Source organism: Simochromis diagramma, unplaced genomic scaffold, assembly GCF_900408965.1.
Source record: "Simochromis diagramma unplaced genomic scaffold, fSimDia1.1 OVJJ01000649.1, whole genome shotgun sequence".
Classification (NCBI taxonomy): domain Eukaryota; kingdom Metazoa; phylum Chordata; class Actinopteri; order Cichliformes; family Cichlidae; genus Simochromis; species Simochromis diagramma.
This window is the reverse complement of record NW_024387444.1, coordinates 962,936-976,011: the sequence shown is the minus strand read 5'-3', so window position 1 is coordinate 976,011 and position 13,076 is coordinate 962,936. Positions and strand designations below refer to the sequence as shown.

At 42.2% G+C, this 13,076-nt stretch overlaps 1 long non-coding RNA gene across 2 annotated transcripts; it reads right to left on the bottom strand.

Moving 5' to 3' along the window:
• Window positions 1-10,546: 10,546 nt before the first annotated feature.
• Window positions 10,547-12,834, bottom strand: LOC120722585. Of its 2 annotated transcripts, none has more exons than XR_005693536.1 (4): window positions 12,349-12,834; window positions 11,528-11,647; window positions 11,255-11,442; window positions 10,547-11,013 (listed from the first exon to the last, which is right to left on the bottom strand). It is a non-coding gene; the product is annotated as an uncharacterized LOC120722585 (long non-coding RNA). The 2 variants fall into 2 exon arrangements; XR_005693537.1 differs by having other exon boundaries at window positions 11,528-11,622; window positions 12,349-12,832.
• Between the last annotated feature and the right edge of the window lie 242 nt (window positions 12,835-13,076).

The following is a 13,076-nucleotide window of genomic DNA, read 5'->3' as shown; positions in this document are numbered from 1 at the left end:
TGACTGTACTGCAGTAAATTCATTCATGGGATAAATTTATCGCTCCAGAAGTGTGTTCCTTTCTCTTATATATATACGCCGTTGTGTCCTTATTTAAATGTATCTATTTTGTGATACTTTTGAACTCTAATTGAAAGTGCTCCACATAAACTACAACAATACTCTGGAATCTTGATATTTGCTGAATTATGCTACTTCATTGAAACTGCCAACTGTGTGAAATGTGAGAAAAAATAAGCAAGAACAATGAGTTAATTCATTGGATACATTCACTGTTGCCAAATTCTTAACTCAGACTTTAAAGCCAGCATAAAATAGAAGTGCAAAAAAGTGACTAATGTGTTTGCACCACTTTAATATTAACACAGCAGAGAGTCAAAAAATGAAGATTTTTACTAGTAATGAAAGCTGTCGGATGAACGTTAGGTATCATTTGAAAATAAATTAGCAAAGATCATTGTTTTTTTTTCTGAAGGAATAAGAAATTGTTTATGTTTCTTAAAAATCTGAAGTTTTAATGTTGTTGTTTCTTTCAAAATACATCTCAAAAAGTAAAAAATAACCCCCATTCGCCTATTTTAGTTTCATTATATGTAGTCCCATCAGAAATGACTGGTTTTGGGGGGGGGGGGGTTGATCCAAAGTTCACCATTGTGTTTGCTCTCCATTTAATTATATGATGCAAATATTATCATAGTATATGTATTGTATTGTATGAGGATATCCAAATGCACACAATAAAATCCTCTTTACTGGAGCAGAATGGAATATTTTACTGAGTGCAGACTTCATTAGCACAGCGCACAGAGACACACTGTGTGCTATGCTGGCAGTGGCAGACTGTATGTGTAGCAAAAAAGGACTCAAATGCAGACCAAAACAGAAAGTGAAACGTGACGTGGAGTAACAGAAAACGAGCAGTTTACTAAGGCTGGTAAAATAAATACAAATGAAGGGCATGGGTGAAACGAAACAATAACCTAAACTGGGTGATCTAAAACTAAAACATGAAAAACCCTTAAACACGGTGAACTGACAGGAATACCTGAAGACGTGCACACAGAGACACATCATGAGTGTCTCTGTGCGCTCATCAGAGTTTCTGAGTTAAACCACACTGACATGTTTTTCTATGGACTGACTGAACATTTGTGTAAATGGTGCCTCTTCTGAGTAGAAAAAGGTGACCACTATGATATTATTGGGTTAAAAATATTTACCTCTTAAAAATTTCCAGCAGCAGCTGTCAGCCATAATTTAACCGTCCACACATTTTTATTTTTCTGTATATTCTCAAAAGAATTCCTGGAAAGAAATGTTTTACAATAATTTTAAATTATTATTGATGATGGAAATATGTAAATATTGTTATTATATTGCCTGGTGTTTGGCCAGCTTAGACTTCTTGTTTGCATATTCAAATCCATTCAACAGAGTCTTCTCTGTTGGAGCAGGATGAGGAACTTTATTGAATGCAGCCTTCATTAACACATCAAATAGAGACATCAGAGAGAAGCAAGGAAACACAAATAATCAAATATACAATAAAACTTTATGTTGCTTTTCAAAATTTATAATATATAGGTTGAAGTTTAAAGTAGTTTTTCTTTCTTTGTTTAAAATTAGATTTTTTTTCCATATAGTCTCCACAGAGTAAGAGCATTGCAATAAGTCAGTGGTTGTTGAAGCATGTATTTGTCTAATCTTCTTTGTTTATTCTTAGCTGCATTATTTTCATCTATATGTTTGTTCTTTTTTGTTTACAGTTTCCATATTTCTGTCATGGTCCTGCATCGGTGACCCAGCGTTTTGTGTTGTTTATTATTAATAGTCTTTGCTTTTGTCTTATTTAGAATCTCTTGTCTTTGGTTTCAGTGTTATTTAGAGTCCTTCTGTTTCTGTCTCTGTGTTCCAGGTTTGCTGTGCCCCTTGTCAACTCTACGTCTGTGTGTTAGTTTCCTATTTTACTTTGGCAGTCTGTGTTCAGCACAGCTGGACTGGCCATCGGGCATACCCGGTGGGCCGCTTGTGAGTTTTCGTTTTTATGGAACGATGGGGTTTTATTTTTTTTTATTTTTTTTAACGGTATAAATGAATTGTGGTGGATGTGCCAGTTGGTCATGATCGACTCTGGGCTGGACCAATTGCAGCCGAGGAGGTCGAACTTTAAAGTTGAGGTGAAAAGGAATACAATTTGTCCCGTTTCTCTTCAGCTATAAAGTTGCTAATTCAATCATGAAACTGATCAATGATCAGCTGATGCTTTTCTCTCTGCGCCAGAAAGAGGAAACCAGCGGATGTCGCGCTAAACAACAGCAGCATGTTTAAGCTTGATCAGCTGTTGTTAGAATTGATTTAATATTAATTTCTAGTATCAGCTGATGTTTGCTGGAGCCACAGCTGTAAAAGCTGCTGGTCATGATATCGATTTGTATATCTGGTGAGAGGGAAACATGAAGATGAAACCAGGAGATGTCCTTACTGAATCATCAGAGCTGAACAGGTGATGGAGAAACAGGTTTACCTTTTAGGTGACATGAATGAGTTGAAGGGAAGTTATGAACTGTTTCTGAGAGACAAATAACACCAGGATCCTTTTCTAAGTAGCTGACAGCTGATAGCTGTGCAGGGGCGGATCTAGCAAAGTGTTGCCAGGGGGCCAGGTAGGGCATTAACAGGGAGAGGGGGGCACAAAGAAATACTTTTTTTTTCTTATTCTCATTTCAAATGTCTAGCTTTTAATAAGTAATTATCTGAATCTTACAACGAAAGTTTTCATCTGATGTAAAATGTATAGAAATCCATTATTGTATGTAGTAAATATTAAGTCTAGTATGTACCCTAGTAAGTTATAGAACTTTTTCCTCTGGGAAGGTACCATCTGTGCAGTCTGCAATTCTGTTTTAGAAAGATGTTGAAGCTATTTAATTACTGGAGAAAAATAATAGATTTCTGTGCATTTGTTTAATACATGAATTAAATTAAAGTCGGTTATGTCAATTAACCATCTTGAGGCGGAGGGTGGGGGAGTGGTTTACTTTTTTTTTTTTTTTTTAGGTATATGTAATTATTGATTAGGTTGTTTTATATTTTTGCTAAGTACTGTTTAGAATACCAGAATACGCAGGATGGTATAGTTTAAGTTTATTATAAAGGCTTTATGGCTTTTCCTATAATACCTGGTGGGCCGGTCTCTAGTCAAAATGCCCGGACCGATTTTATGTCTCAGTCCAGCCCTGGTGTTCAGTGTCAGTGTATTCTGTTTTGCTTCCTGTCTTGTAATGTCCGATTAGTCACAACTGTGTCCAGCTTTTATTGATCCATGACAAAAATTACAACAACATTTCCAGTTAACAGTTTCAAAAACATGCAGTGCTGGATTGCCTGCTCATTCTGATGGATAAGTAGATCATTTTATCAATAAAAATTACATATTTGAATCACCTTAGATTATGTAGTCAACAGGTCACAAAACTTGTCAGATCTTAACATTTAAACCTCAATTCATAAGCTTCAGCTGTAAATTTATCCGTCCATTCTCTTCTGCTTGTCCAGTTCAGGGTGGGAGGGGGCCTGGGGCCTATCCCAGCCCTGCCAGCAGCCCAACAGGTAGGGTACACACTGGTTAGACTGCAAATCTGTCACAGGGCTAAGACAGACTGATGACCATTCACACTCACATTCACAACTATGGGCAACTTAGAATCACCAGTTAACCTAACCATACTGACTATATGTCTCTACCCAAGAACTTGTTGCTGTGAGCCAACAGTGGTAACCACAGAGTGACTGTACTGCAGTAAATTCATTCATGGGATAAATTTATCGCTCCAGAAGTGTGTTCCTTTCTCAGATTTACTCATTCATAATTGAGTATAAAATTGTATTTTAGTTTTTAAAGTAAAACTTTTTCAAGTGAAATTTTCTGTATTTACTTCCTGGATAGCTAACATATTATATTTTCCTTTTATCAAGCATAGAACAGCTGTGTGGTCTGAGTCAGACAGGCTCTCTCTCTCACACACACACACACACACATCGAACAGACTGAACACACACACACACCACACACGAACACAGATACAGCTAGAAGAACAGGACACAGGTGTAGACAGTTAAGACAATGACAAGGTGGAACCCGAACTCAACAGAAAACAATAGAATAGAATAGAATAGAATAGAATAGAATTCAACTTTATTGTCATTGCACATGCACAGGTACAGGGCAACGAAATGCAGTTTGCATCCATCCAGAAGTGCTTTAGTGATATAGATATATTACAATATATATTAGCAATAATATAAATATGTGAGTATATTACAGAAATGGGTCTATTATGGAATGTTATAATGTACACGGTATGAAGTATGTTGTGAATATTCTATAACTATAAGTATGTACAGGCTGTAGTGAGTACAAGCTATGAACAGGCTATGAACAGGATATAAATATGAAAAACTATACAGAATATGAAATAAGTAACTTTACAGAATCTGAGATATACAGCTATACAGAAATGGGAACTATGCAAGTTGTAAACAGTTGTAGGATTAAAGATTATCGAATGTACAGAATGATTATTTACACAGAGCTATACAGTAGTGCAGTTAAGATAAGTGAGGGTGTAGATAGTTTCTACAGAGGCTATATAAAGTGCTGGTGGTTGTGAGTCAAATCAAATCAAATCAAATCACTTTTATTGTCACATCACATGTGCAGGCACATTGGCACAGCACATGCGAGTGAAATTCTTGTGTGCGAGCCCCACAAGCAACAGAGATGTGCAAACACAACAACACAAACGAGCAAAATACAAGAATGGCCGACCTGAAACTAATAAATATATGTACAATATATAATAGTGTATGCATTTCTGGATGTGTATACTAAATATTTTCCTACGTGTGTGTGTGTGTGTGTATACACATTTTTACAAATTAAATAGTAAAAAAAAATAAAATAAAATAATAATAATAATAGTAATAATAATAATAATAATAATAATAATAATAATAAAATATATAAAATATACAGAGTTGAATATGTGCAAAACAAGTGGCATTTATATACAGTGTGGAGTGCATAATGTTAAAGTTCCAGTAGTGAAGCTGAGGTGTCTATGACGTGTTCAGCAGTCTGATGGCCTGATGGAAAAAGCTGTCTCTCAGTCTGCTGGTACGGGACCGGATGCTGCAGAACCTCCTTCCTGATGGAAGCAGTCTGAACAGTTTATGGCTGGGGTGACTGGAGTCCTTGATGATCCTCCCCGCTTTCCTCAGGCAGCGCTTCCTGTAGATGTCTTGGAGGGAGGGAAGCTCACCTCCAATTATCCGTTCAGAGCACCGCACTACCCGCTGGAGAGCTTTGCAGTTGTAGGCGGTGCTGTTGCCATACCAGGTGGTGATGCATCCAGTGAGGATGCTCTCAATGGCACAGTGATAGAAGGTCCTGAGGATGCGGGGGCTCATGCCGAATCTTTTCAGTCTCCTGAGAAAGAAGTGTGTGTACTGACCATGTAAGATCCTCAGCCAGATGTACACCAAGGAACCGGAAGCTGCTCACTCTCTCCACAGCAGCGCCGTTGATGGTGATGGGGGTGTGTACTTCTCTGCACCTCCGGAAGTCCACTATCAACTCCTTTGTCTTTGCGACGTTGAGGGTGAGATGGTTGTCTTGACACCAGTGGGTCAGGGCGCTGACCTCCTCCCTGTAAGCCGTCTCATCACCGTTGGTGATAAGACCTACCACTGTAGTGTCGTCCGCAAACTTCACAATGATGTTGGAGCTGTTAGTGGCTGTGCAGTCGTAGGTGTAGAGTGAGTACAGGAGAGGGCTCAGTACACACCCCTGTGGAGCACCAGTGTTCAGTGTGATGGGGGATGAGGTGATGCTGCCCAGTCTGACCACCTGGCGTCTGTCAGACAGGAAGCTAAGGATCCAGCTGCAGAGGGAGCTGCTCAGTCCTAGATCCTGCAGTTTCCTGTCCAGCTTCGAGGGAACGATGGTATTGAATGCTGAGCTGTAGTCTACAAACAGCATCCTCACATACGTGTCTCTCTTCTCCAGGTGTGACAGGGCAGTGTGTAGTGTCAGGGCTATGGCATCATCAGTGGACCTGTTGTGGCGGTATGCGAACTGTAGAGGGTCCAGTGAGTCGGGTAGTGCAGAGCAGATGAAGTCCCTGACCAGCTTCTCGAAGCATTTGCTTACGATGGGGGTCAGGGCTACAGGTCGCCAGTCGTTCAATGAGGAGATGGTGGAGGATTTGGGTACAGGGACGATGGTGGCCATTTTGAAGCAGGCTGGGACTACAGACAGAGAGAGGGAAAGGTTGAAGATGTGCGTGAACACTCCAGCCAGCTGAGCCGCGCATGACTTGAGGACGCGGCCGGGAATCCCGTCCGGACCAGTAGCTTTGCGTGCGTTCACCTTCCTGAAGCACTTCCGCACATCCTCCTCAGACACAGTGTGCGCACTGACGTCATCCGCGGTGCGCACACTGTCCGGTCTCATGGTGTTCGCTGCGTCGAATCTAGCGTAGAATACGTTTAGATCCTCACACAGAGAGGCCGTGGTCTGCGGTGTGCTGGTTTTCCCTCTAAAGTCTGTGATCGTGTTTAGTCCCTGCCACATACTCCGAGGGTTGTCAAACTGTTGCTCCACCCTGTCCCTGTACTCACGTTTGGCTGCTTTGATCGTCTTCCGGAGTTGGTAATGTGCGTGTTTGTAGTCCGATGTGTTCGCGGAGGCAAAGGCGGTACTCCGTGCCGCCAGTGCCGCGCGAACATCTCCGTTAATCCAAGGTTTTTGATTTGGGAAGGATTTGACTGTTCTGGATGGGACGACATCTTCCACGCATTTCCTGATAAATCCACAGACTGAGTCTGTGTATTCATCAATGTCTCTGGCGGCCACGTGAAACATTTCCCAGTCCGCGTGATCAAAACAGTCCCGCAGCGCAGACTCCGATTGGTCCGTCCAACAGTGCACCGCCCTCCGGGTTGGAGCTTCCTGTTTCAGCTTCTGCCTGTAGGCGGGCAGGAGCAGGATGGAGCAGTGATCTGATTGGCCGAATGGGGCGCGGGGGAGGGCTTTGTACGCATCCCGGAAAGAGGTGTAACAGTGGTCGAGTAGCCGGTTTCCACGTGTGTTGAAAAGGATGTGTTGGTGGAGTTTTGGTGAGACTTTCTTCAGGTTTCCCTTATTAAAGTCTCCGGCTGTGATAAACGCTGCCTCTGGGTGTGCGGTTTCCTCGCTGCTGATCGCGCTGTACAGTTCCCTGAGTGCTCGGTCAGTGTCGGCTTGTGGGGGAATGTAAACAGCCGTAATAATCACTGCTGTAAATTCCCTCGGTAGCCAGAATGGCCGGCACTTAATCATCAGGTACTCCAGGTCCGGTGAGCAGAAGGATTTGACCGGGTGCACGTTCGCATAATCACACCAGCTGTTGTTGATCATGAAACACACACCACCGCCTCTGCTTTTCCCAGTAAGATCCTGTGACCTGTCCGCGCGGTGCACAGAGAACCCCGGCAGTTGTATTGCGGAGTCCGGTACCTTGTCCGATAGCCAGGTTTCTGTGAGGCAGATCACGCAGCAGTCCCGCATCTCTCGCTGGAATGAGATCCGTGCCCGAAGCTCGCACAGCTTGTTCTCCAGAGACTGCATATTAGCCAGTAATAAACTGGGTAACGGTGGTCTGTAAGTGCGCCGTCTCAGTCGAACCAGAACGCCAGATCTTCTCCCTCTGCGTCGGCGTTTGCGGCCTCCAGGGCCAGAGAACAAAGGCGTCTCAGGTGAGATGAATGGGGGGTCTGCAAACGGAGCGTCCGTGTTGCAAAACTTGAACTCCGGAAAGTTATAAGAAAGACCGTCTTTTATGTCCAGTAAGGTTTGTCGGTCGTACACAAGGAGACAAGTGCTGCTCGTGAAAAAATAAAGGAAAAGTAAAATTAAACACAGAAGAAAGCCGTTGCTTGGGGGAGCTCGCGACGAGGCTGCCATACTCGGCGCCATCTTGCTCAATTTCAATTTGGTTCAGTCCATGTTATTATTGTGTGTTTGAGGGTACAGTTGTCCATTGTGTGTATGTTCAGTCCATGAGTTTAACGTAGGTCAGATGTCAGGAGGCAGAGTTCAGGAGTCTGACAGCTGTGGGGAAGAAGCTGTTCCGGTACCTGGTGGTCTTAGTCCGGAGGCTCCTGTGGCGCCTCCCAGAGGGCAGGAGGGTGAAGAGTCCATGCGATGGGTGACTGGGGTCTTTGATGATTTTCCCAGCCCTTTTCAGACACCGCTTCCTGTAGATGTCTTTTATGGCAGGAAGTGGTGCTCCGGCGATGCGCTGGGCAGTTTTCACGACCCTCTGCAACGCCTTCCGGTCCGAGGCAGAGCAGTTCCCGTACCAGACTGTTATACAGTTGGTCAGGATGCTCTCGATGGTGCAGCAATAGAAGTTCACCAGGATGTCTGAGGACAGGTGGTTCTTCCTCAGAGTCCTCAAGAAGAAGAGGCGCTGGTGAGCCTTCTTGACCAGCTTGGAGCAGTTGGTCGTCCAGGTGAGATCCTCGGAGATGTGGACTCCCAGGAACTTGAAGCTGCTCACACGCTCCACAGCCGTCCCCTTAATGTGGATGGGTGGATGTGGGTCAGCATTCCTCCTGTAGTCCACGATGAGCTCCTTGGTCTTCTCGGTGTTAAGCAGCAGGTTGTTTCTGTCGCACCACTCAGCCAGATGATCCACCTCCTCCCTGTAGGCGGCCTCATCGTTGTCACTGATGAGGCCAATCACCGTGGTGTCATCTGCAAACTTAATGATGGTGTTGGAACCATCAGCAGGTCTGCAGTCGTGGGTGAAGAGGGAGTAGAGGAAAGGGCTCATCACACAGCCTTGTGGTACACCGGTGTTCATTGTGATGGTAGATGAGCAGCGGTTATCCAGCCGGACATGTTGGGGGCGGTTGGTCAGGAAGTCCAGTAACCATTTGCAGATGAGGGAACTGATGCCCAGGTCTGTCAGTTTCCTGATGAGTTGTGAGGGGTGGATTGTATTGAATGCTGAACTGAAGTCTATAAACAGCATTCTGGCGTAGGTGTTGTTGTTGTCCAGGTGTGAGAGGACAGAGTGCATTGCGATGGAGACTGCATCCTCTGTGCTCCTGTTCTGGCGGTATGCGAATTGGTGGGGGTCCAGGGTGGGGGGGAGACAGGATTTGAAGGATTTGAAAACAAGCTAAGAAAACAGGAAATTACCCAAAAGATAAGAGATAAATACTGAACATAATATGATGGGAACACTGGTGTAACTAAACACCAGTAACAAACACCACAGAAACCTCAAATAACACACAGCACAGGCTTCTTCTCACTATCGGTGACAGTGATGCTATTCTAACATCGAGCTTGCCGGGACAGGCGTGGGGGCTTGGGGGTCTGGTGGTGCTCCGGCCCCTGGCTGGGGCTCTGGCTGGGCCTTGGGGGCTTGGATCCTGGTTATTGAGTCGCCAGGTTTGTGGGCGGGTGGGTGCATGGGGGCTCAGCCCTGGTGCAGCGGACCTCTAGTGCATCGGCCCACCTGGAGGGCTCTCCAACTGGTGGGCAGGATGTTACATCTTTGCAGGAGGTCACCTCTCTCCAGGAGCTCACTCTGCTGGTGGGGGCGAGATATAGGAGAGGTGGAGAATGAATTCAACCTGAGTGTTTATTGTCTTGTGTAGTCTGGAAGATGAGTGGATGATGGGGTGGGTGCAGTTTTCTCTGCGGTGGGGTCGGGGGGGGGGGCTGCCGTGGGCACATCACTGCAACCCCCTCTGGCCTCTGCTCCGTGGCTGCTGGGTGACCCCTCGTCTTGGGTTCTCCTCAGCTCTTCCCAGGAGGGTGGCACGGTTGCCCCTTTGGTGGTTCTCCTTGGGTCCTCGTACTCTGGGCCCTCTGGATGTCTGGGGCCTGGATCTCCTCCATACCTGCTTCATGCCCTGGGGGACGGGGCTATGGCTCCCCACACTCCCTAGCAGATCGTTACATGGAGAAACCTTTTGAATACAAGCGTGTGGATCCACACAGGTGTGCACACGGTTGTTCACACACACAAACTACACCTTTGTGGCTGCTACCTCAGAGCACATTGTGCGCTGTCGATCTTGCGTACTACACAATAACATTTAATATTTAGTATCTACTGTTAGCTAGTTTATTGTGATGGTGTTGTATTTATTATGTTGCTCTTTTTTGTTTTCTCTTCTTTTCTTTTTTCTTCATACAGGTGATGAAGGTGTTTTTTTTGTCTTTTTTGTTTGTTTGTTTGTTTGCTTTGCTTTTTTTCTCTCTCCCCTCTATTTTGTCTTTCTCTGCCTCTGTTTCATTCATTCTTTCTTTTTCCCTGTTCTATCCCTGAGTCATGTCTGTAACAACTGAAAATAAAATAAAATAAATACACAAAAAAAACCCAAAAAAACAAAAAAAAAAAACATCGAGCTTGCCAATAATTGGAGCTTAATATTTCCTTTCCTTTAAAGTTCTTCATCATTAGAGACAAAAAAAAGATGTTACTTTGATTTATTTGTTTATTGTGTCTGATTGAGAGATACTTACATGCACACATTAGTAGCCTTTAGATTTATAGCCAGGTAGATGAATAACAGTCATAATATTAACTTTGTACCCAAACATAATCCAGCAGTGCAGTACAATTTTCAAATAGTTGAATCATAATTACATTACATCGCATTTTTATTGTTTTCAATGAAAATGTTTGTTTTAACAACAGAAATTCACTAAAACTCTTTATTGCAACAGAAAGTAAGAGAAAGGGAAATACGTAAGTACATGAGGTGCATCTATTTTAATTTTGTACTTTTTGATTACAATTACTTTCCAGTGGCTCCAGGTTGTGCAGTCACAGGATTTTGAGATTGCACAGTAGAGCTATTCTTACGACGTTTTAGCTCACGATCAATCTGACACCAGACACATAGGTTGCAGAAACAAGTGTGTACGATGTCTCTCTGGAGAGTCCCCTATGGAGGAAATAGCTGTTTGTTATTTCTATCCTTTAATTATAACATAATATTTGCATTATAGATAACTGCACTTAGGTTTGCAACGTTACATTAAAGGTTTTTTTTTGATATTCTTGGTTGTTTATTAAAAGGTTTTTGTGTAAAGATTTTTATAAATCTGCATTTCTAGATGAAGAAATGCATCTTATAAATGATATCTGTTAAAAAAAAATTAAAAATTGTTTTATTGGTGTCATACCTCAATTCCATATTTCTTTCTCATGGTAATCCTGAATGATAAGGCTACGGGAGCAACAAACAATGGTATCCCGAGGATCGATAGTGCCCCAGGGGAGCACATGTCCAAAATCGGGAGGAAAGGGTTCTCTCCAAGTGATTTTGAAATGGTGATCGCATAGCATGGCCAGCACCAAAAAGCATAGCAACCTGAAAATCATGACACAAATAGTAAAATATTGGCATTTTTTACACTTATCAAACATACAAGTTAAAGTCCAGTATTGATTCTTACAAGACAACTTGTCTTTCATGCAGTCAAAGAGGCCAGAGCCCCACTCTGCTGACGACGGCTCTGTCATTGGGCTGCAGATGATGACCTGATTAGATCTGAAAACCGTGCTGTATATGTTAACTATAAAAAAAAATTGGAATAAAGAACAAACACACAAACATAAAACACTCTCTATTCTCCATGTTTCTAAATATCATAAATATGGTTTCATGTAAATCAGGTTTGCCACTGTGGATCCTTCAAGAAGATATAACATTGTACAAAATGAAATCAGTGGAGTTTACTGTGAATGCATCCATATGGAAATTCTTTGTTGGTAAGTAAAATTCATTTATTAAGCGCTGTGCACAGAAAGAGTAAACTTGATAAGAACATGATGTTCCACAATAGCCAGTAAAAATACAATAGACTCAATAAAATAAACAGGTTGTTTTTAAATAAATAATAATTCAGTAAAATGTGGCAACAGAAAGCCTGTTTACATTTTTAAAAAGCAGCTACGTTCCAAGTCCTTCATTTTAAAGGTAGAGTATATAAGGTTTTTAAAAGGCAGGGACAAAATTTGTTGTAGTGCATTCTGATTCATATGTGTGCATTTATTAATATTTTAATAGGGATAAATCCCTTCATTATACTTCTTTATCCTCCAATCCAAACTATAGCAATTTCAATAACTTTGAAACTGAAAAATAATAAAAAAGAACTTTTTTTCCTCATTAAAAAAGAACTTTTTGGATAAATATCTATCATTACTTATAATATATAAACATATATACTTAAACTATATATACGTTGCCATGTAAAATTTTAATTTGTGGTACCTGATGTAGATGGAAGTGTTGTTGTCGCTTCTTAGGCTGTGAGAGAATTAAACAGTGTACTCTGAGGAGCGGCACTTAAAGCAAATTTCCTCAGTTATCAACTGTCATCAACATTTTTTTGTAGACCCAAAAAAATGTTGACATAAGTCAATATAGAGTGAAACAAAAAGCTGTCAAAATATTTCTATGGAACTGAAACAAATGACGTTGGGTCATTCATTTTGTTCTCACCTTACACACCTGTGAAAATGTGTTACTATTGTGTTGCCAAAGTCTGTCCGTGAGCACACAAGACAGTGAGAGATCGCTGCTGCAGTGCTCAGAACCATGATGGCCCCAATGCTGGGGGCAGTGTGCATGTGCTTTTGCAAAAACTGTACCAGGGGGAATTGTTGTATACTTTAAAGTTGTGCATAACTTGCAAAAAAAATCCAAAATACTGGCTTGACACTACGTAGATGTTACATGAATATACACACATACTTCTTGTGGTTACCTGACAGATGCGTTTCTCTTTCAGTTGATATGAACACATCCATTCTCTTAAATGTCATCAAACACCATTAAGCTGGAAGCCTTGTGTTTATTTCCACAGCTGTGAAAACACTTAAGTGTTATCAGTTACACAGACATGCTGCAAAACCCGAATCCAAAGACAAAATGAAATAATGAGTAGCTGTTAGATGACTTGTTATGCTCTACTACAGTTACAGTTTACCCTCAGGTCT